The sequence below is a fragment of the Carassius auratus genome, chromosome 3, assembly GCF_003368295.1.
Source record: "Carassius auratus strain Wakin chromosome 3, ASM336829v1, whole genome shotgun sequence".
NCBI lineage: Eukaryota > Metazoa > Chordata > Actinopteri > Cypriniformes > Cyprinidae > Carassius > Carassius auratus.
In genome coordinates, this window is record NC_039245.1 from 6,225,608 (window position 1) to 6,234,215 (window position 8,608).

General features: G+C 35.3%; 1 long non-coding RNA gene across 1 annotated transcript; it reads right to left on the reverse strand.

Annotated features, from left to right (window-relative positions):
- Positions 1–5,357: 5,357 nt before the first annotated feature.
- On the reverse strand, positions 5,358–8,075 carry LOC113041550 (uncharacterized). The gene is made up of 3 exons (XR_003275415.1): positions 8,033–8,075; positions 6,641–6,765; positions 5,358–6,485 (listed from the first exon to the last, which is right to left on the reverse strand). It is a non-coding gene; the product is annotated as an uncharacterized LOC113041550 (long non-coding RNA).
- Between the last annotated feature and the right edge of the window lie 533 nt (positions 8,076–8,608).

Sequence of the window (8,608 nt, forward strand, 5' to 3'; positions counted from 1 at the left end):
TACTCAGCCCAACCCCCTTTGTACAATTTATTAATTGGTTATTAGGTGAAAGATTTTCAGATGACAAAAAAGTTTGGGAATGCCTGCATTACATGTGAAAAAAGAAATAACAAAGACAAAAGCCTTCCAAAGGCATTGTAATAAATAGTTAAATTGAGTACGGAGTTATAATTTAAATAACAATTAATGTGTTTATCAGTAGTTGATGTTGAAACACTTCTTAAACCTTCAATGATTTATGTTAACCCAAGTGTATTATTTGTATTGCATAGACCATTATTTTTTATAATGTTCTGTCAGCTTTTATGCTCTTATATGTTGGCTGTGTGCTCAGAGAGTGACCGATTTCTTTGCTGACTCCTGTGTGTTTGTCTACAAGTGGCAGAGCTTCATTCACTGTGCAGTAGTATTATCTATCTACTGCTGAAATGAGTGCATTAAAACTTATCATCCAGACAGGCAACAGCATCTGATGGATGACACCCTTCACTCGACCCTGACAAGGGTTTCCCTCATTGCAACAGAAAATAGAATCAGAAACTGCTCTTTCTTTACTGACATTTTTCTCTCTTTGTAACAGGATTTTCAGCCTACAGCTGAAGTCTACAGCTATTCTGGTGTACAACAGCAGAGGCAGGATGTTTGCGTATTTGTGTGCATTACTGATGTTGATTTTAAAATGTAATTTATTCCTGTGATGTCAAAGCTGAATTTTCTTCAGTCTTCAGTGTCACATGACCTTTCAGAAATCATTATAATATGCTGATTTGCTGCTCAAACATTTCTTATGACTATCAATAATTGAGCTACTTAATATTTTTGTGGAAACCTTAACACATTTTTTTTTTCAGGATTCTCGGATGAATAGAAAGTTGAATAGCTGTCGTTTGAAATATAAATTTTTAACATCATAAAGGTCTTTACTGTCACTTTTGATCAATTAAAATTATCCTTACTTAACAAAAGTATTAATTAAAATATATTTGAAGTGCACTGTGCATAATAAATAAACTATTAATATTTATTAATATTAAATAATTAACGAAATACTTAAAAAACCTGATATTCCCTTATAAACGTAATAATTCAGAAATAATAACACCAGTACTATCAGATCACATCATATTGAATCCGCTCTTACATTGAATTTCTTTGCTTGTTTTGACTAAAGGACTAGCTATAAGAAGCTATAGATGCTTGTTTTTCTGCTTCTCTATAAGCAAAGCTAATGGAGCTCAAAGTGTTCTTTAAGAGCAGCTTCGCTTACGCTTCGGGGTCATTACGACCCAGGCCTGCTGTGTGTTTGATTAAACGGCTTGAGTTCACACAGAAACAACAGGATGCTAATCACAGGAAAGAGATGGGAGATCGTCCTCCATTTCCCCACAGCACCAGGACTTTGATGATTGGGAGGAGGGAGCTACACATGATAGAGAGGCAATTGAATGTTGAAGGAAAAGAGATGAATAACAGAGCAAGAGAGATGGCCTCCTGAACCCATCAGGCTCCTCACATGGGTGAGTGCTTGTCCTGATCAGACGTGAATACCTCAGGGAGCTCAGACAGAGGAAGCTGGATGGAAAAGTATGAATATTAATGCTTGCCTAACACCCAGTTTACTCAAGAATGGGCCATGTGTTTGTTTGGTCCAAACAGCAGTGTTGACAAGACAGGAAATATGTACCCCGCTAATGCTAATCAAAATTATGCATGTTAAATGCATTGTGGCAACTTGATTATTTACAGTGAGGCAGTGAATTATTAGTTTTTTTCTTCTCAAATGCATCTGAATGCATGCAGCCCTTATCAAAATAACAATGTTATAGAGGGAGTGCAGTGATTTTTTTGTTTTTTCAAAGACAATTTTTTTTATCGATTAGTTATTGCCAAGGAAAAAAAATTAAGGTAATTAATTTAACACAAAATGGCACAACAAATACATGTGATATTATTATTATTATTGTTATTTTCAGACTCTGCAGTCTATTTCATCCACAGATATGCAGCCTCGGTGCTGTTCGTCAGAGATACACGTCACTGGACTGAGTCTGAGACAAATCAATGAAAGACTAATCAAATCTGTGAAAACAACAATACTTCATGTTTGCCCAGGATCCTCAGTTAAAGGATAACCTCATCAAACTCCATATTAGTGGAAGCCATAACTTTATTGTGGCCATAAATAATTCACATGGGCCATTTGTAAAAGTGACTGATTTGATTCCCGTGAGTCTGTGTGGTGTGGAGGGGCAATCCAAGAGCAGGTTCAGACACTCATCTAGTGGTGAATATTCACTGCCTAAAGGCTCCAGACGCAGAAAGCATTGCATGATCGCTATCAAAGAGCTGCTGTTGAGTATTTCATAATTAATATTCTCAATAGCACTTTTGAATGTCTTTAAGAAATCTTAGTGTGGTTCAAAATAAATAACAAACAATGTAAAAAAAAATATGTATACTGCTGTGTAAATGTTTGGGATTAGTAAGATTTTTTATGTTTTTTAAATAATTTTCTTATGCCTATCAAGGCGCCATTTATTTGATCATAAATGATTTATTCATTTGAAATACAGTAAAAACTGTAATATTGTGAAATATAACACTTTAAGATAACGGTTTTCTATTTTAATATACTTTTAAATATAATTTATTCCTGGGATGCAAAGCTGAATTTTCAGCAGTCATTACTGTATTTATTTTAGGTCATATTTAAAACGACCATTGCAATAACCGTTATGACTCCAGGAACAGTGAGATTCCCACCACAAACACTTGTTAGTCAGTCTATTTGGCTTTTGGATGCAATTCAGCCGCATTGTGCTCATGGTGAAAGACACTGCTTGAGATTTTATATCATCAGGCTGTGTTAGTCTGTCTTTGAGAGTGCGTGCAGTAACAGCAGGAGATGCTAAACCAGGTCTGTTTTTAGGGGCTCCAGGGAGCAGCAGATCTGCTATAACACCTGAAGCCTTGCGGCTCCAATTATTTGCCCCCCTTCTCTGCCCTAACTTGCACTTTTCCAGCACAAATGGCATGAGTGACAGGCCAATATAACCTGGCTTGGAACGAGCTCAGTCCCCTTTCAGCAGACTCGCAGCAGGTGCTCAGCCCAGATGAGACGCACTGATAAATAGACTGGCTGAGAGAGAATGAGTCTGGATTGGACGTTATAGGAGATTATTTATTTCTTCTTCTGTCTTTTGTTTAAATTGTATTTTATCAAGACACCAATAAAGAGAGAAGGGTAGACAAGCAAAGAAAACAAATGAAACCTCAGTTTTTGTCTGCTGGGGGAGATGTCAAATGGACAGCGACATGATTTTTTTTTCTTTCAGCATCAAAATTTTAGGTTAAAATGTATATATTGGTATATGGGGAAGGATGATTTAGATGCTGTAATTGCCAGCTATTTTTTACGTTTTCACCACGATTAATCAACTGTTTGATTTCACTAGCTTATTTCACAAAATATCGGCCATATAAAAATGTCAGTCATGAATGTGTGAGCACAATCAATAAAAAGAGTTTGTAAAATTAGATTTTAAGTATTTTTGGATGGTGTTTAGTAGTCTATGTGTTACACCACATGACATATTAAAACTAATTTAACATACATGTAATTTGCATCTGCACAAATCATTTTCCTTTTATTAATCATATTTTTAAGATAATAGATGCTTTATTTGGTTTTTACAAAAATATATTAATTTCTCTCAAACATTCATGACTAAATTGATGAAAGCTGATGATTGAAATTTTTTTTTTAAAACTAATATTTTATATATATATATATATATTTAGATTTTTGTCAGTAAAAACATGATATAAGAAATATCAGAACTCAGAAGTGGAACAGAACTGTTGAGTACATTTTTACTTGGTTTGATGCTTTAATTACTACATTTCTTAAAGGTTATCCTCATTTTGGAAATTGCTTACATGAAAAAAATACACATTTTTAAATGATAATACTATTAGATGTGATTTTCATTAGAAGACATGAATATATGTGAGATTACAGTGTGGTAGCACTCTATACACACACACACACACACACACAGTCATCAGCGCAGAACTCAGTGACTTAAATAGCAAAACCTCATTGGCATAATTAGTGATTAAAAAGCACAGCCTCCCACAAACTTTACTGTGTTCTGTTTAGAGCTGCGAGTTTTGCATGCGTTAACTTACTTAACTGTCCCTGAGTGAGCTGATTACAAGATGAGCAGAGAGGTCAAATTAGGCTGCTGAAAAGAAATATTAAAATATCAATAGTGGTTCAATTTGCAGCAACTCTTAAAGAGCTGCCTTTTTTCACCTAGCCTGAATTAGTGTAATGAAGCTAACATCTTAACCTCCAGCTGAAGATTGTGTTTATTATTTTGTCTGTATAGAGCAGGACTGGTCAATTAGAAAATAACTCTGCCCTGGAGCCTGTATGATGGAGACCTCTTGCCAGCAGAATTGGGCCATTAGGTATATAGACTATAAGGTTAGGAGAGCATAATTCTCTCCTAAATGAATACTATTTGCACATTTAAACCCACAGAATCCCTCTGCTGCTTCTGTAATGGAGCTGCTTGGTGCAATCAAATCCACACACACACACGCATTCTGTTAGCTTCATCACCACGTTCACCAGTGTAGCCGACTTGCATCTGTCCATCCAAGAATTTTATTTTTTAATCCGCTTCATTATTTACAAATATTTTTTTTTTATCCTTCACAGAAGAACATTAGACAGACAGACAGACCTGCTGCAATGCCATGGTGATGGTTTGCAGGATATTGTCTCTGCAGTAAGTTGAAACTGTATACCATTAGCATGATGACGGTCAGCTCAACAGGGAATACTGTCTCCTAGTTAAGTTGAATAAATGTTAACCTCTTACCAGTCATTTTATAACTTTAAAATAGATTAAAATGTTTGCGTTGTTTAAAAAAAAAAAAAAAAGTAATTAACCTTACAAAAACAACAACAAAAAAATAAATTTTGCCTTGGTGACAAAATGAAATAAAATCAGTTTAATTCCTGAAATGACTCAAACTGAACGGGAAATAATAATAAATTTAAGCAAAATGTATTCTTAATTTAATTATTTATTATTATTTTATTTAATTATTTATTTATTTATTATTAATTTGTTAGTAAAACCTACACTAAACACTAAAATAAAATAAAAAGATAATACAATTCAAAATAGTATAGCCTATGAATAATACTAAAACAACACAATATTTTTTTTATGCTTTTTAAAATGAACAAATCAAAATAGCAGCCATTATTTTTTGCATTTTAATTCATTCCTTTTTCAAACATATTGAGTTTGTGCACTATGGTTCATGTTTTTATTTAAGTATTCCACTGCAAATTAACCACACAGACTAGACGTAACACTAAATGTGCCTCTTAGCCAACAGTTGTTTAGTTCTAAAAATAATCTGCACCAGGCTTTTCTGAGCCCTTGCCAGTGACCCACTTATTATAAAGTGAGAAAGAGAGTGAGAGGGAAAGATAGGGAGCTAATTAAGAGGAATAAACATGAATAGTGGCACTGGGACTGAACACAAGTGAGATATACAGATGACTCGTCTGTTTCAGCAGCTGCTTTAACATCACAGTGAAAGGGCTATCTGGAACATACATATGTTTTTTGTATATTTCTTCGAGGAGGTCCTCTAAAAATATATGAGGAGATGGAAACACGCACACAGACACACAAAAACATCACAATAAACCAGAAGTAATTCACACAACTCAAGTCCACCAGTTTACGTCTTGTGAACAGCGGTGTGTTTGTAATAAACAAACCCAGATCAAGCACTCTCATCAGTACAGACTTTATTATGAGAGGACAACAGGGGATGGACTTTTTCACTGGAGGAAACATTTTTATGGATTAGGTACTATTTTGGCCAGAAGCAATGGTTTGTGGTTAAAAACTTCTTTAAAAAATATCTTAATTCTGGGTTAATAATTCTTGTTATTCTGGGCTAGCTATTCCTTTAACCAGCCAAACTTTGTTCCCTTGCATTTCTCCAGTCTCTAAAACATTGCATTTGGTGAATCATCTGCTGTTGGAGATGCTAGACTGATCAGGTTAGTGTTGAGGGCACTAATTGGGCAGCGTCTGTTGACAAGACTGTAAGCTCCATTTTTCATCTGTGCGCTCTGCCAAACCCCAGGAGCTACAGGACTGTGACACTCACCTACACATCCAACAGACTTCACTTTATTAAGTGACCCATCACTGTGCCTCAGTGGTCAGCAGCTCCCAAGCGTCTGCGGTGACTTTATTGTCCCCTGTGGAGGAGTGGATCAGACGCGGTGTGTCTGATGAAGTGGTGCCCTGCGGTGAGCCCGTGTGTCAGCCTGAGATCAGCACTGATGAGCAGCGTGCATGTGTGATAACAGCGGATCGTGCAGGAGCAGCTCCAGGACTTGTGTTAGGGTTTATGCTTGTCATTTACTGGAGAGAGAGAAACTGAGACACAGAAGAAGGAAATAACAATGACGCATGGGTTTGATTGCGTTGATTCAAGTCAAATCAATTGGCTACAAAGAATAAGAAACGCATTCAACAAAAGTTGCATTTTAAATGATTTATTTGTCTATTGTGACTTATATTTTTAAACTTACCATAAAGAATTAATCTTGCATTCACTGCCCCTTTCCTCATACAGTAGAGTCGTACAGCCTGTCAGGGGGGTTGTCTGGTGACTCTTTCTGCTTCGTTACGCCAGTAGGTGGTGACAAATTACTGTCTTTATAGCAGTGGTGGACGAAGTACACAAATCAAGTACTTGAGTAAAAGTACAGATACATATGGTAAAATATTACTCCAGTAAAAGTAAAAGTACTCCTTTTTCAATTTTACTCAAGTGAAAGTACAAAAGTACTCAATTTTTTATGTACTTAAGTAAAAAAGTACTGCAAGATAGATGTTTGCAATTGTATATAGGCTACTTAATTTTATTTTATATTAGCACATTTTTTATAATCCTACTGCTCAAAATACCTTGGATTTTTTCCTAAATAACCACTATATGGAGTCAAGATATATTTTTGTTGTTGATATGGACTACGCGGATGAGAGTAATGTTCACTGTGAAGCTTACACTGTGATGTACCTGAGAGAAAACAGAGATGACCATCTGATTTTCACAAGTAAGAAAAAAGTATTTTAAAGTTAGTTGTTTTACAGAACATCAAAGTTACAGTAAAGACCAAAAGTTTGGACACAACTTCTCATTCAAAGAGTTTTCTTTATTTTGATGACTATGAAAATTGTAGAGTCAGACTTTTGGTTTGTACTGTATATATGACATGATAATAAGGCCTGAAGTTAGGAAGAACATTTTAAGGAAAAAATAATAAAACAAATTTCATAATGATTTTTTCCTTCTCAAATCTTGTCTGTGGTTTAAAAACACCCCTAGCCAAACGGGGTGCATCTCTTCCCACTGATAATTACTGTAGTTACCATGTTCTGAACATCACATCCTTTCTTTTCTAACCAGATGTAATCTGTATATGTGGCTGAATAAAAATATTTGGACATTATAAAAATTACATCAACTTAGCACTAACAAGCTTGTTAGCTAGACAGTTAGCATCAGCTAACAATATTTACTTATTTTCAGTACGATGAACATTCATGTCTGTCTGCTCGTCTAGTTAATCCAAACAATATACATATGTATAACGTTACTGTCGATAAACAATATAAAAACAGACGTAACATAGGACATTTTAATAAAACTGTTAACATTACGGCAGCGGTGAATTTGAACGTGCATGAGTTATTGTATTTAATCTGTGTTATTTTATGGGGTTTTTTGTTGTTGTTGTTTTTTTTTTTACCTAAAATTGATGTGTCTGCATCGTCTGCACTCGAGCATTTCAGTGGGCTTATTAAATAGATCTTTAAAACACTCTTTACAACGGATTTAGTTCCCAAACAACTGACAGTTTTGACCTAAATATGATTTTCGGTTACAATAATTAATCCAAAATTTCGACATAACTTACTTTTAGCAACATCAGACGCACGCGCGCTCACAAGATCTCCCGGTTCTTACTTCTGGAGACTCGCACTAAACGGTTCATTTGAATCAGTGAGTGGTCGACTCCAGAACAGCTGCAATCGGATCATTCTAATTCGTAAACGAATCGTTTGGTGCGATTCGCGATCCGATTTAAAAGTTTCTTTTGAAAAGACTCAGTTCGTTCATGATGAATCAGACACCGCTTCTGCGTGTCGGAGCACGTGATATATTATAGGGAGTAACGATATGTTTTATGAAATGTAGTGAAGTAAAAAGTACGATTTTATGCTTTGGAATGTAGTGAAGTAAAAGTAAAAGTTGCTCAAAATAAAACTACTCCAGTAAAGTACAGATACTTGAAAAATGTACTTAAGTACAGTAACGAAGTAAAGCTTTCAGAAGGTACATGTCTGTCTGTCTGTCTGTCTCTCTATCTGTCTGTAATGCTATATGTTGATGATGTTGTTGTCAGCTTTGAGTCAAGTATATGTAAGATGCACAGTATTTGAGTTTGTCACAGTTAGCAGAGACTTGCCCCTGTGAATGATGTAGGTTGCCA